The 15,508-nt window shown below is 44.6% G+C and overlaps 1 protein-coding gene across 3 annotated transcripts in view; it reads right to left on the bottom strand.

Annotated features, from left to right (window-relative positions):
- Positions 1 to 15,286, bottom strand: part of MAP3K12 (mitogen-activated protein kinase kinase kinase 12) — a 170,878-nt gene extending 155,592 nt beyond the window's left edge. For all 3 annotated transcript variants that reach the window (XM_077297971.1, XM_077297975.1, XM_077297974.1), the window contains exon 1: positions 15,017 to 15,286. The gene's annotated coding sequence lies outside the window, so the exon portion shown is untranslated. The remainder of the gene's footprint in view (positions 1 to 15,016) is intronic.
- Positions 15,287 to 15,508: the final 222 nt, after the last annotated feature.

The following is a 15,508-nucleotide window of genomic DNA, read 5'->3' as shown; positions in this document are numbered from 1 at the left end:
TCAGAATTTGGCGTAAACAACATGAAAGCATGGATCCATCCTGCCTTGTATGGAGCATCTTTGGGATGTGCAGCCGACAAATCTGCGGCAACTGTGTGATGCCACCATGTCAATATGGACCAAAATCTCTGAGGAATGCTTCCAGCACCTTGTTGAATCTATGCCACGAAGAATTGAGGCAGTTCTGAAGGCAAAAGGGGGTCCAACCCGTTACTAGCATGGTGTACCTAATAAAGTGGCCGGTGGGTGTATATATATATATATATATATATATATATATATATATATATATATATATATATATACTAGATTGTGGCCCGATTCTAACACATCGGGTATTCTAGAATATGCATGTCCCCTTAGTATGTGGACAATGATGATTCCAGAATTCGCAGCAGACTGTGCCCGTCGCTGATTGGTTAAGGCAACCTTTATGACATCATCGTCACCATGGCAACCATTATGACATCTACGTCGATACTGTGCCCGTCGCTGACCAATCAGAGACACGGGATTTCCTTTATGACATCTACGTCGATACTGTGCCCGTCGCTGACCAATCAGAGACACGGGATTTCCTTTATGACATCTACGTCGATACTGTGCCCGTCGCTGGCGGCCTCGACCAATCAGAGACGCGGGATTTCCGGGACAGACAGACAGACAGAAAAACCCTTAGACAATTATATATATAGATAGGTAAGACTGGTAGGCTGCAGACTGTGCCCACCGCTGATTGGTCGAGGCAACCTTTATGACATCATCGTCACCATGGCAACCATTATGACATCTACGTCGATACTGTGCCCGTCGCTGATTGGTCGAGGCGAATTCGCGGCAGACTGTGCCCGTCGCTGATTGGTCGAGGCAACCTTTATGACATCATCGTCGCCATGCTGTGCCCGTCGCTGACTGGCGGCCTCGACCAATCAGAGACGCGGGATTTCCATTATGACATCTACGTCGATACTGTGCCCGTCGCTGATTGATCGAGGCCCAGGCGGCCTCGACCAATCAGAGACGCGGGATTTCCAGGACAGACAGACAGACAGACAGAAAAACCCTTAGACAATTATATATATAGATATATATATATATATATATATGTCCTCCATCCTGGTATATGGGGGAAATTACTACATATTGGGGGAGGGGGTTTAACTCAACTTTCCTTATAGGATGTAGAACAGTAGAACGGCCCATTCATCTGCGCAACATGCAGGAGGGCCAGGTCCACATTTTGCATGGAGGCTCATCGGACTCTAGTTACACCACTGCTTGAGGGGTTTCCCATCTCATGAAATAATGGCAATAACGCCAACAAAATGGGGGAATGCTGCAGTCTACAGCACCGTCAGGGACCTGTCTGCTCTTTTCATCCACAGGACCGGTGATGGTCTGGGAGGTTAAACCACACCACCAATCATTGTTGATTGCATATCCTAAAGTTTTGCCATCACTTTTTATTAAAGCGAAAATCATTTCAATTAATTGTCATCGGGATGACCTCTGTGCAATGGAAACAACACAATAATATGAACTGAGTTGACAAATACTGAATATGATAGTACATAGAACCAATATTAAAGGGATTATCTACTTTTAAGAAATAGGCCCCAAATGTTTCAAAATACCTAAAATAACAAACACAGCAAGTACTCACCCTCCCTGGGTCCAGCACTGCTCCTGTCTCAGTGTTTTTGGCTGCAGCAACATCAGCGCAAATCACCGCTGTAGCCAATCACTGAGCTCGGCAGTTCATAGCATCTACCTTGGCATGGCTGCTGACTTCAGTGATTAGATACAGCAGTGATGTCCGCTGTTGATGTGATACCACCGCTACAGCCAAACACTGAGACCAGAGCTGGACCCAAGGAGGGCGAGTTCCTGCTGTGTTTGTTATTTTAGATATTTCACAGCTTTTGGGATATACTTTCCCGAAAGTGGAAAAACCCTTTAAATATTTGAAATCTAGTCCCTACTACCGGCCACTTCATTTTGTGTTTCATCTTCATACAGTTTTAAACACATATGCATTAAGGAATATTTTATCAGGTTTGTTTCAAGATATTTCACACTCAGCAGCCAAAATTTGGTTTACTGTCACTTGCTACTTCCGAATATAGGTGTCATTCACAGGAAACTTGAATGGAAGCAATGACAGTTCTTGGCTCGTCATATGTGGTCTCCAATTATACTGGCACTACGTTAAAGTCATTGCGATGACATTTTTTTGTTTCTATACTCCTCTTTCTCTCTACAGTGGCGAGGTATATACAGACATGGACAAAATTGTTGGTTCTCTACTATTAAAGTGAGAAAAACGCACAATGAAGTAACTTAAAACTGATAAAGTCATTTTCAATCTAAATCTACTGAATATCAACTAATGAAATCAGACATTGCTTTTGAATTTTGGTTCAACAGAAAAATGTAAAAAAAAAACAAACTAATGAAAATGGCTTGGACAAAATTGATTGTGCCGTTTACTTAATATTCTGTTGAACAACCTTTTGAGACAATCAAAAAATTACTTTTGTAACTCTCAAAGAGACTTTTGCACCTGTACACAGGTAGGTATTTTGGCCCCAATTCTTGTAAGGTGCCTTCTCCAGACTGGGTGATTCAATTCTTTCCACAGATTTTCAATAGCATCTAGATCAGGACTCATAAAGGCCACTTCACAAAAGTCCAATGCTTTGCACTTCACCATTCTTTGATATTTTTAGTTTTATTTTGTGTCATTATCTCATTGGAGGACCCATGTCCTGTGACGTAGATGAAGCTTTCTGACACTGGGCAGCACATTTCGCTCCAGAATGCCTTGATGGTCTTGAGATTTCATTGTCCCCTGCACAAATCAGCCCCAAAACATAACCAATCCTCCTCCATGTTTCCCTACAGGTACAATGTTCTTTTCTTGATATGCTTTATTTTTGTGTTTGTGCTGATGTGATTTGCCAAAAAGTTTTGCCTCATCTGCCCGACGTACATTCTTTTTCAAAAGCTTTGTGGCTTATACATATGCATGTTGGCAAATGTCAGTCTTGTTTTTTAATTTGCTTTCAACAGTGGTTTCATCCTCGTTCGTCTTCCATGACGTCTATTTTGGCCGAGACAGTGAAAGATGGTGTGAACTAACAATGATGTACCTTGACCTTGGATTTCACCTCTAATCTCTTTGGAAATTCTGGGCTCTGTGCATATGTAGTAACAGGGATATCAAGCTTTACATTTTGCATGTTTGTTTAAAATTTTCCTTCTAATCTGGAAAACTCTCTTTTGCTTTCTTTGATCCACGGTCAGTGAGGTACACACCATGATACCAACAGCACAGTGACTACTTTTCACTCTTTACATAGGCAGACTGACTGATTACAAGTTTGTAGACATCTGTGATGATAATTACACACCATAGTTTCACATGTCCCTATGGTCAAATTAGTTTCAGTCGTTTCTAAGAGTACCATCATTTTTGTCCAGGACATTTTAATTTTTTTTTATACTTTTCTGCGGAACCACAATTTAAAAGCAAAGGCTGATTTTTACTAGTTGATATTCAATAAACTTAAGTTGAAAATTATTTTTACCAGTTTCAAGTTATTTCAGTAACCATTGTGGGTTTTCATTACTTTTATATAAGGGTACCAACAATTTTGACCACATTTGTATAACACTAACAGAATTGTAACAAAAATGATCGCACTCAGTTTCTCAGTTATACTAGCGAATGTCAATGTTATAATTAAAATAGCCAACAACTTAAAGGGGTTGTCCATTACTAGGACAACCACTTCTTAATCAAAATGTTTGACCCCCATAAAATAATAAAGCTTATACTCAGCTCCTGTGCTGGCGCCGTTCCCGAGGTATCATTTCTCGCGGTCCCAGGGCTCTTGTGTGGTTGTTGTGACACGTGACGCCGTCACCTAATCAGTGCCAGCGTCACTGTCTGCACCTTTGGACAAATCTAACATGAAGAGAAAGAGCTGGAGCTGATCTCTGACTTCCTGTTCATGCTCAATTCGAGAGGAGGCAGGGACAGTGATGGCGGCATTGATTTGATGCTGGCATAACGTGCCACAATAATAGCATGGAAGCCCCGGGAGGGCAAGTGCTGACACTGTGGGAATGGCGATGGAACCAGAGGTGAGTATAAGCTTTATTATTTTAAGGGGGTCAAGGGAAGGGTATGACAAGAAGTTGCCCAAGTAGTGGACAACTTCTTTAAGTTTCTTGGGAGTTCTGATTGACAGAGAAGTTTTATGAACACAAATTTACATATGCTTATACACTGGTTCGGACTGGCCCACAAGGCAACAGGTGAATTCCCCGGTGGACCCCCAACAAAACTAGATGAGCAATGATTGGCATGGTACACTTCATGCACTATAACAAGACAAGGCAGTTTCTCATCAGTTTATTAACAAACTGTCCATTTTATTATATAGAAGCTTAGGATGAGATGATCCTTCAAACAGTGGCGCACCGCCTCCCCCCTGCATTGTACTTTCAACTGTTTCGGTATCCTGGAAGCCGATTCAATTGAAAACAAACTTGGGAGAGGAAGCCATCAGCTAACACTGCCTCTGCCATCAGTCTTCCTCTGCGCCGTCTCAGCACAGAGGGCGCGATGACGTCACTACAGCGCACCCTCTCTACTGAGCAGTGCAAAGGCTCAGAAGGCGCTGAGGAGACCAGAGAAGTGGGGGAGCGGGGAGAGGTGAGTATTTGATTATTTATTTTCTCTCAATAGAGCATTATATGGGGCCCATCATACTGTATGGAACAATATAGGGGGCCCATTACACTGTATAGAACAATATATGGGGCCCATTATACTGTATGGACTAATATAGGGGGTTATTTAATGTATGGAGCAATATAGGGGGCCCATTATACTTTATGGAGCAATATAGGGAGCCCATTCTACTGTATGGGTCAATATAAGGGGACCATTATACAGAATGGAGTAATATATGAGCTCATTATACTGTATGGAGCAATATAGAGGCCCCATTATACTGTATGGAGCACTATATGGAACTCATTATACTATACTAGATGGAGGCCCGATTGTAACGCATCGGGTATTCTAGAATATGCATGTCCACGTAGTATATTGCCCAGTCATGTAGTATATTGCCCAGTCACGTAGTATATTGCCCAGCCACGTAGTATATTGCCCAGCCACATAGTATATTGTCCAGGCACGTAGTATATTGCCAAGTCACGTAGTATATTGCCCAGCGACGTAGTATATTGCTCAGCGCCGTAGTATATTGCCCAATTACGCAGTATATTGCCCAGCGACGTAGTATATTGCCCAGTTACGTAGTATATTGCCCACTGATGTAGTATACAGCACAGAGCCACGTAGTATACAGCACAGAGCCACGTAGTATATTGCACAGCGAAGTAGTATACAGCACAGAGCCACGTAGTATATTGGCCAGTCACGTAGTATATTGCCCAGCCACATTTGTCACAGGTTAAAAAATAAAAAATAAACATATACTCACCTTTCTGAGAGCCCCTTGTAGTCCACGGCAGCTTCCGGTCCCAGGGTTGGTCTGAGCGCAGGACCTGTGATGACGTCGCAGTCACATGACCGTGTAGCGGTCACATGACCGTGACGTCACGTCAGGTCCTTTCCGCGCAGGCGCGCAGGACTTGTGATGATGTCGCGGTCACATGACCGTGACGTCATGGCAGGTCCTTCTGCCATACCATCTTTGCCACCGCAACCTGCAACGGAAGATGGCGGGCGGCGCGAGCGGCTCAGCGGACTACAGAGGGTGAGAATAGCAGGTTTTTTTTTTTATTTATTATTTTTAACATTACATTTTTTACTATTGATGCCGCATATAGTTACATAGTTACATAGTTACATAGTTATTAAGGTTGAAGGAAGACTGTAAGTCCATCTAGTTCAACCCATAGCCTAACCTAACATGCCCTAACATGTTGATCCATGCATAGGCAGCGTCAATAGTACAAAGTTGGGGACACACAGGGTTAATAGCGGCGGTAACGGAGTGCGTTACCCGCGGCATAACGCGGTCCGTTACCGCCGGCAATAATCCTGTGTGAGCGGTGACCGGAGGGGTGTATGCGGGCGCCGGGCAGTGAGTGCGGGGAGTAAGGAGCGGCCATTTTTTTCCGGACTGTGCGCGTCGCTGATTGGTCGCAGCAGCCATGACAGGCAGCTGGCGAGACCAATCAGCGAACTAATAACCGCGACAGACAGACAGACAGAAGGACAGACAGACGGAAGTACCCTTAGACAATTATATAGTAGATGGAGCACTATATGGATCCCATTATACCATTGGAGCAATATAGGGAGCCCATTACAATGTATGGGGCACTATATGTGGCTCATTATACTGTTTTGAGCAACAAAGCAGGGCCATTATACTTTAGGGAGCAATATATGGGGCCCATTATACTGTATGGAGCAATATAGGGGGCCCATTATACTCTATGAAGCACAGCATAGGGTCCATAATACTGTATGTGGGTTCCATTGTACTAAATGGAGCAATATATGGAGTTCATTATACTGTTTAGAGGACTACTTATGGCCCATTATACTGAATGAAGAATTTATGGGGCTATTATACTGTATGGAGCAATATATGGGCCCACCATACTGAATGGAGCACTATATGGGACCCATTATACTGTATGGAGCATTATATGGTGCCCATTACACTATATGAAGCACTGCATGGGGCCTATAATACTGTATGGAGCACTATTTGGTGCACATAGTACTGTATGGAGTACTGTGTGGTGCCCATAGTATTGTATGGAAGACTATGTGGTGCCCATAATACTGTATGGAGGAATATGTGGTGCTCATAATACTGCATGGAGAACTGTGTGGTGGCCATAATACTGTATGGAGGACTATGTGGTACCTAAAATACTGTATGGAGGACTTTGTGTTGCCCATAATACTGTATGGAGGACTATGTGGTACCTATAATACTGTATGGGGGACTGTGGTGCCCATAATATTGCTGCTCATGGATCAGGCGATATGAATCGGATAGGTTCCTTTTGTGCAGGACTGAAGTCTTGACTGTGGCCCCTTGACAAACTACAGATCTCAGAATTCAGGCGCTAAAAAACTGAAGCTTGTATAGCCGTAGTAAACATGAGTTTGTCACAGAATTGGGGTAATGTCACAAAGTGTTACATAGGACTGTGAGTTTATGGACTTTATTTTGGCAGTGCTGCACAATTCACTTAAAGGGTTCCTGTAGACGTCCTTGAAAATCGGCACGAGTGCGGACCACAATGCATGGACACAATGCATGGACATACACTATATGGGGCTGTCGAGTTGTGCTGGGAGACTCGCGGACAATGTGCGCACTGCGGTCCTTGCTCGGGCAGAGTCTTACGAACGTCTGTAGGAGCCCTAACAGAGATTTTAATGATAAATCTAACCCTGCTATATGTATTAGTTTCTGCAGTGTGACTGTTTATGTATGGATCAGTCTATGCATTGCAAAGAGAAAGAACAAAACCATGTTGGGAGTAATCGATTTATTAAGTACCCCCCGTGATACAGAGCTTACATGAGAACCTCGCTGGTGTAACCTCATCTCTCAGGGACAATCTGCCCCTCCTGACTGTTTTAAGCGCTTCTAGGCTTTCATATTATCTGTCACTTAATGTTTTCTTACTAATAATCAATTAACATTGATCCACTCCTGTGAGTGCTCAGCATTTCTGCCTTTAGACATATAAATACACATAAATTATTATCTCTACAGAGACTAAAACTCAAAAGATCTGCACATCACAAGCCTACAACTATCATAACTGCAAAGCTAGACGTACCGTCACCAAGAAAGGCAGACCGTCAGCATTGTGTATGAACACACATGTACATCTGCCCAGCATGCTGACCGCAGTAAATCACGATAAAATAACATTATATTTACTTATCGACATTAGGATCCATGCACGTGGCATGGTATGGCAGCACAAAGAGTACCTATATGCCATATTACGGCCCTATAGGCACTATGCGCCTGTACATGGTACAAAGTAAGGGACTGCTTCTAGGGGAGAAAACCTGCCTCTACCACCATTGCCAGGTAAGAGCCCTAAAGATATGTGAACCAAGAAAACAACTTAGCATTGCGGAAAAAAAAAATATTTTTAATTCATTTTAAGTTGTAAGTGCCTATTGGGTGTTCCCAAGGCAGCTAAGTGCTCTAAACTCATCCCACTTGGTGCTGATTGACAGCATCAGTGCATTGCAAAGTCAGCGTGCCCTGAAATCCAAATCAACACTGAGAGGTCATTGAGGAAGGGTTTCGTAATGACAGCCAAAAATATTGCCTGGCTTGGGACTGCCCACTGGGCACTTATGGCCACGGGTGTGACTACAATAGGTGCAGGGGAACCCAGGCCCCCGAGCCTAGGGGGTCCAAAAAGTCCATTTGGCCTATATAAAGAGTTCAGTGCTATTAAAAACTTTCAATAATTGGGGGCCCCGTTGTAGCTTTTGCATTAGACCCATGAACTTCAAGTTACCCCCTGCTTACAAACTAATTTGTATAAGGACTACAAGTTCAAGTTTCAATGTTTACCCAATGCTAAGGTTATTAGTGCCTGGAAAGGTGTTATGCCACATGTGTTACTGGTTTGTCTGCCCCAATATAGTGTAGGGATCTGCTGTGGTTATGGGACTTTATGGCTATGAATGAATTGTGTCGTCGATGTATCTTCCACACATCAGTGACTATGACAATGTTTCTGTGCTCCGGCACCTATGTATCCAGTCGTGTTCCATAGAAACCTTTAATGCTACATAAGTCATGGACACTATTGCCAGAATCTGATTCTGTTCCCTTCCAAATTATCGTTTGGTGTATAAATAGCCTTATGAAACCGTGCCTAATTAGAAGTGCCATACAAAATGGAACCTAAAAACCATTGCGCTATGCTGGATGAATATACTGTATAGTGGCACACACTATAAATACTGCCATACAGTGCTTACATAATGCTATACAATAATATTAAAGGGAACCTGTCACCAGAAAAACCGCTATTAACATGCAGATATGGGGTTAATCTGCAGGTAATAGCGATACCTGCCTGGCGCCTGCACTTAGTTGAATGCTGCTGGTAGAAAATGGAATTTATTCCTCCCGGCAGGATTCGGTGTTCAGGCACAGGTTCAGTCACCGCTCTGATGCAGAGCCAGTGTCTGTCAGGGCCGGAGGCACGGTGTCAGCTGCTGCTCTGTATAGGACGGTGACTGAGCCTGCAGCGGCACCACGCCTGTGACTGGACGAGGAATATAGATAATTTTCTCCCTGCAGCATTCGTCTAAATGCGAGCGCCAGGCAGGTTAATAACGCATTTTTATGGTGCCAGGTTCCCTTTAAGTTTCATGGTGCTCAGAAGCCTAGTAGTAAGGTCATCTGTGTAACAGAAGAGGCAGATGAAGCCACCCTTAAAGGGAAACTGTCATGTTGAATATGGTCTCCAATCTGCAGGCAGGATTTTAAAGAGCAGGAGGACCTGATCATTTTGAGGGAAAAGTTTAAGTACAAATATTATTTTATTCATAGAAATCTCTGATATTTGTATGCATATAAGTCCAGTGGGTGGTTCTACTAGTTACTGACAGTCTTCTCTCTGTGACTGTGCATGCAGAGATAGCGTTAAGTCGCTACACATATAAACACCAGGGATTTCAATGAATAAAATATAAGTTACTCAGACTCTTAATCCACAAACCTGTATATCATTCTGCGCTCAGCTTCTTCTGTGCACCATGGTGTCCACAGATCGGCCACCACACGACACAATGTGGCCACAGAGATGGAGTCCTTTAGCCTCATTCTTGCTTTCTCTAATAAGACTCTACAAGATATGCACCATTCTACGCCTATGGCTGAAAAATATCACGTTTGCACAGTTTCAGATGTAACTATGACTATGTAACATGGCGCCGGGCAGTAACCATGGGGGAGGTACTTGTCTTCCATGCCCCAACATGATACACGAAGATAGGGGTCCTGGCTAGGTGTATGGACTTTGTATACGGGGGCACTACGGCCTTGCTGGCAGCATGATGCTGCATGATGCCAATGACTTCGGCTGGCCAGGACCAGATAGTGTAAAGTTCAATGAGGGAGACCACCATCCAACATTAAATATTTTTTGAGTGCATAACTTCATGAACGTGTGTTTTACAACATGGAGCATCTTCACACATGGGTGATTCCTGACTTGTGGTGCCCTATGGATTTCTATTGCCCACCTTTCATCGTTCTTCACTGTATCATGGCTCCAGAGCAGGATGCCAGGAGCAGACGGAAGGTGCTGCAGAGCTCCAGGACTGCCCTCATTCGCTCTCATTAGCATTAGGGTTGTGCCTGGTATACACAACTACCAGAGGTGAGTTGAACACCTCTTCCGCCAACGCATATGTGTTGTAACATTCTTCACATCTAACGCCCTCTCTTTTTGTTTATTTTCACAGTCCAGTAAGTGAAAGTCCTGTACTTAACCCTCAGTTCCGCATACTCCTGTCCATTAGGGGAACTATTTTGCCATTAAGGCCCTTACATAACCTATTTGCTTGCTGACTCTTTGGAACTACCGTCTGGGGCACTCTCTTCGTCTCATGTTCCCATTCCATCCTGGCCTGTTACCTCTCTGCCTGGTGAACTAGAGGCCATACTGCTAATTGTCCTATCCCTGGACCTGTCTCTGGTACATCACTCTGTCCTCTCACTTTTCCTTTCTCTACTCCAGATCTCACTATCCACTACCTCGGTCACCAATCACATCAAGCTGCTGACTAGTCTGACCTTAGGTCTACTTCTGTTGCATACTGAGCCCTATCTGTCTTCCTGACAGGAAATTGTCTCTGTTCATTCACCTTTGCCTCTCCTACCCTGGGCTACTCACAATTGTTAACGGTAACTGTCCCTACTATCAGGCAAAATACCATCTATCCATAGTAACGCATGTCAAAATACATATTACACAATATAGTAATATGCTTGTCTTCAAGGGGGAATGTAGAAAGTATGCACATGTCCTTACATTTCCCCCTTCTTTATTGATTGCCGTCTTTGGTCAATCGAAACCTGGGAGACACCAAGCGTCTCACCACACACACACAATATATTAAACAATATTGAGTCCTCTTTTCCTTATAGGGTAACATTGACCCAGTTCTACTTGGTTAGGACCCAGGAACCGCGACCATCCAAGTCCTTTTAACACGACATCAGTCCTTCTGGTTGATCTGACTCTTCTTGGCAAGAGTCCTGGAACAAACAAACCACAAAGTCCATCCCTTTGAGGGTAGCATAAACAATTAGGACATACAGTACATTACCTCACAGCTGTCCAAGAGACAGGAACACAGTCCATTAGGGGCAACGTCCATCCTGGTTTGGGCTAAGTAGGTTGTAGGACCCTCCAGCCACTGCAGCACCTCTCAATCCAGCAATGGGAATGCGCAATGAGCGCAGAAAAACTTATGGGTAGGGGCAACAAGTTCAGCCTGTGGCTAGCAGTGTGGAGTCTCAGATACGTGGATTATAGAGTCACTGGATCGTAGCTCTCAGAAACCTTAAACTTTTCTGAACATGGAGTGCAACTAGCACAACTCGAGCTCTTCCAGCTTCTGACTGCCCGACCTCCAGCTCCAGCCCAACTTCTGGTCTTCTAGTAATGAGCCCGGTGACCACCCAGCCTTATCCTCTCCTCTGATTGCAGACCTTGGACCCCTTAGGCTACACTGCCATCACAGAGCGAGGCCAACCGACGATGCTGTTTGTCCGCGTAACACCAGTGATCCCCACCTAGACAATTGATCACCCCTTTCATGATGGTCTCCTCCAGCTCCTGTTCCACCATCACCATCAGCTACTGCAGCCACACTAGTCCGATTCCTTTGCTCGCCATCATAACTTCCCACGTTATCACTGCACAATACTGTTCGCTTGACTCACCACCAACAAATGGCACAGGCCTCTTTGACGCTCAGCATCCCACATCATTGCCCCCACCTTTCGCTGGGCAGGGTCTCCGTAAGCTGACCATTCCATTTCTCTGTCACCTCCGCCCGTTTTCCTTCATGATGTTTTATTGGTCAGGCTTTCTCCTTCCACTTTGCCCTACTGGAGTGGACACCTTGTACTTCAGGCTGGCATTTGCAGATAAGACACTCCTCTCTGTAGGCAAAACCTCTGGGAGGCTGGACAATTCTTCACTGCCTTTCATGTCTTCTACACCTGTAAGCTGCTCCTGCATGCTCGGGCACCCAACAGAAAAATCGTGTCCTAGTCCCAGTGTGATGTCAGGTGTGGGGTGCATCACACTCACTTCTGGGTCATAGGCCTCCACTGGCTCCGGGCTTCCATCTTCCGGGACCGTTGCACACAATCCAGGTGACATCAAGTGCTTTTCAAAAGTCAAACATTTACTTAATAGTTCATGGTTATTACAGTAGAGCATCTAGGGTAGGGCACGACAGGTTGCAGTCTATCCCTCAGGTACCGGACATAACTTCCTACCCTAGCACTTGTTCTGCATGGAGCATCCCTTTTCCTTGTTTCTTCACTAACTCTAGGGATTCCTTTCCACCAAGGGCAGTGCACCCATATTTAATTACGTTCCGCTTTAGACAGTGGGAGTCCATGTTTCCCTGCAGTTCTGCAGGAGTGATGCGTCCGATGGACTTGACGCCAGTCTCATGGTCCGGGACCAACAACAGATCCGCATCGGAGAGTTATATGGCAAAACACTGCCCCGTGTGATAGGCCCATGTTGGCCCTAGCAGCCCACTGCACTTGACCTGAACAGTGAACTACCTTTTCATCTACTACCAACTCACTTCAATCAGGAAATGCTTCCTCTTCCTGTTTAACTATTTTCTATCCTAACAGTATATTACTAATAACTTTTCCCCTTTTATCTGTAACATTTATTCCTATACATTAGAATGGTGTTCCCGCATTAACCCCGCTATTCTACCCATTGTTATATCACAGTACATAAAGATTATATACATACGCATTAAATGCATAAAAATGCATGACACTAACATAACAGGACGGCAGTTGTCTTCAGAGCAGGAACGGGGCAAGACAGTCCACATCATCACAGGCCCACGATGGGCAGGTCCTTTTTGTGGTACAGTGCCACTAACAGCCATGTTAAAGTTCGTACTCGACTCCATCTTAGACCGCGTAATGGTTGCCATCCTCCATGTAACTCAAGTTTTCCCTGCATCCCTACGTTCTTCCTGGTGCAAGCGTCGATCCTGCCGACTATGTCAAGTGTAACATGGTGTGAGGAGGCAGCCTTGGGCAAGGTACTCTTCTTCCATGCCCCACATGCTACATGAAGATGGGGGTCCTGGCTGGGTGTCTGTGCTTTGTCTATGAGGGGCACTATGCCCTTGCAGGTCGCTTGATACCAGTGACTTAGACTGGCTAGGACCACATGGTGTAAAGTTCAATGAGGGAGACCACCAGCCAACAATAAACAGTTTTTAACTGAACAGTAACTTGGCAGGAACTATGTACAATAGATATCAAGTGCATCATTTCATGAAAGTTTGCTTTACAATATGGAGCATCTACTTCTTCCAGGCTTACTCGCTTCTGCCCCCAAGTTGCTGTGTGTTCACCACAACAACCCTTACTCTACTATGGATCTCGCTATCCACTACCTCGGTCTCCACTCATGTGAGGGACACCCACGTCACGCAGCTCTGCTCACTAGTCAGACCTTAGGTCTCTTTCTGTTGCACACTGTGCCCTATCCTTCCTCCTGACATGAATCTGTCTCTGTCCCTTCACCTTAGCCTCTCCCATTCTGAGCAAGTCCAAACCATTAACCCTAACTGTCCTTACTATCAGACAAACCACCATCTATCACAAATGCATGTCACAACACACATTATACAATACAGCAATACACTTGTCTTCAAAGGGGAACGTGGGCAGTATGTCCATCTCCTTACAAATACAGGGAGGTATAGAAATGTGAGTATAATAATAGATAAGCCGAATGTACAACTCCTGGAATACCACACCCCCCTGTTCTAGACTGAGCTTCTACTGCCCCTTCCTGCCTCAATGCAGAATAACAGCCTGAACTGAAAATATAGGCAAGATGTACAGCTACAAATTCAGTGCATATATTAAATAGTTAATAATTAGATGACCGAGAAGTTTCACTTTTTAACCCTGTAACGTCTCTAGTGTGGATTATGGTGCTATAGCAGACTAAAACCAGTAACATCTGAGCCCTGCTTTGTAACTATTTCCCCATCATCTGTCTTTCTGTCTTCATTTAGATTGATGCGTGCACAAAAAGCTCATTTTGGAAGACTTCTGCGTAGAATTTCTGTGAAATTGTCAAGTATCCTTCTGCCATCCACCCTCCAGCCCATCTGTTCTCTTTAAGGCTGCTGTCCTTCCATTTTGGTGCATCTCTCCAAAGCTTGAGTCCATTTTGTTGTATCTCTCTATGTACCTGGCTCTGATCGTGGACATATGCTCCATTAGTCGTCTAGATGTATCGTGGATATTCCCACATATATTTAATGGATCCTATAGCTCCTTCTCTTTTTTGTCCACCCATGTATCCTTAATCGCTGCCAATATCAGATGTGTGAGCACGATGATCCTGGCATTGTGCGCCCATGTCAGTGAATATGAGGCTGCACAATCCGTCTGTTCCTACAGCAGACATACATAGTCATCATTGGGGGAAAAGGCCTATTTGTAAAACCTCAGAGAAAACGCACAATACACTTGGATTCTGCATGTGAAGACACCATATATATATGAAATCCAGCCAAATCTGCATCCAAGCAGCCTTTAAATGGTACATATTGCCTAGAACTGAGGGCACGATGACAGGAGCAGGCAGACACCCTGGGTGCATGGATGCACATTATACCTACACAAGATACACTATTGCATTTTGTCAGATCGTTAAGTGTTACCTTAATGACAGCAGTCTACAGCGATGTCTTCCTGGTCTTCTCCTCGCCTTACACAATAGTGCAGGAGTCTACGGTCCCCAAGGCCTTCTGTCACAGCTTCTGCGTAGTCCCCATCTGGCTAATTGTAGTCTCTGGGAGATAGGGGACTTGAGTAAAGTAGAAGGGGGATGGGGATGATGAGCCCAGAGACCCTTTAATTCTCCCCCTTGAAAAGACTGACAGAGCCCAATGGTGCACTGCTCTGATGCTTTGGGGGTGGGTGAGTGTAGGAGGCTGAATCTTGCGTTGATGGAGGGAGAGGAGGGTCAATGATGAGGATCCTCCTATTCTACATCGCATCCCTATGGAGGTCAGTCACGCCCTGAGCTCAGGACCACACCGGCTTACGCTTAACCCTGTTCAGTACCAAGGACAGCAGCACTACAGAAAGGGGCTGATGAGTGTGGATAGCCAGCAGCTCCGCGGGTTGGACGCTTGGGAAAGTCTATAGGA

This window comes from Ranitomeya variabilis, chromosome 3 (genome assembly GCF_051348905.1).
Source record: "Ranitomeya variabilis isolate aRanVar5 chromosome 3, aRanVar5.hap1, whole genome shotgun sequence".
Classification (NCBI taxonomy): domain Eukaryota; kingdom Metazoa; phylum Chordata; class Amphibia; order Anura; family Dendrobatidae; genus Ranitomeya; species Ranitomeya variabilis.
This window is presented reverse-complemented; position numbering and strand designations above follow the sequence as displayed.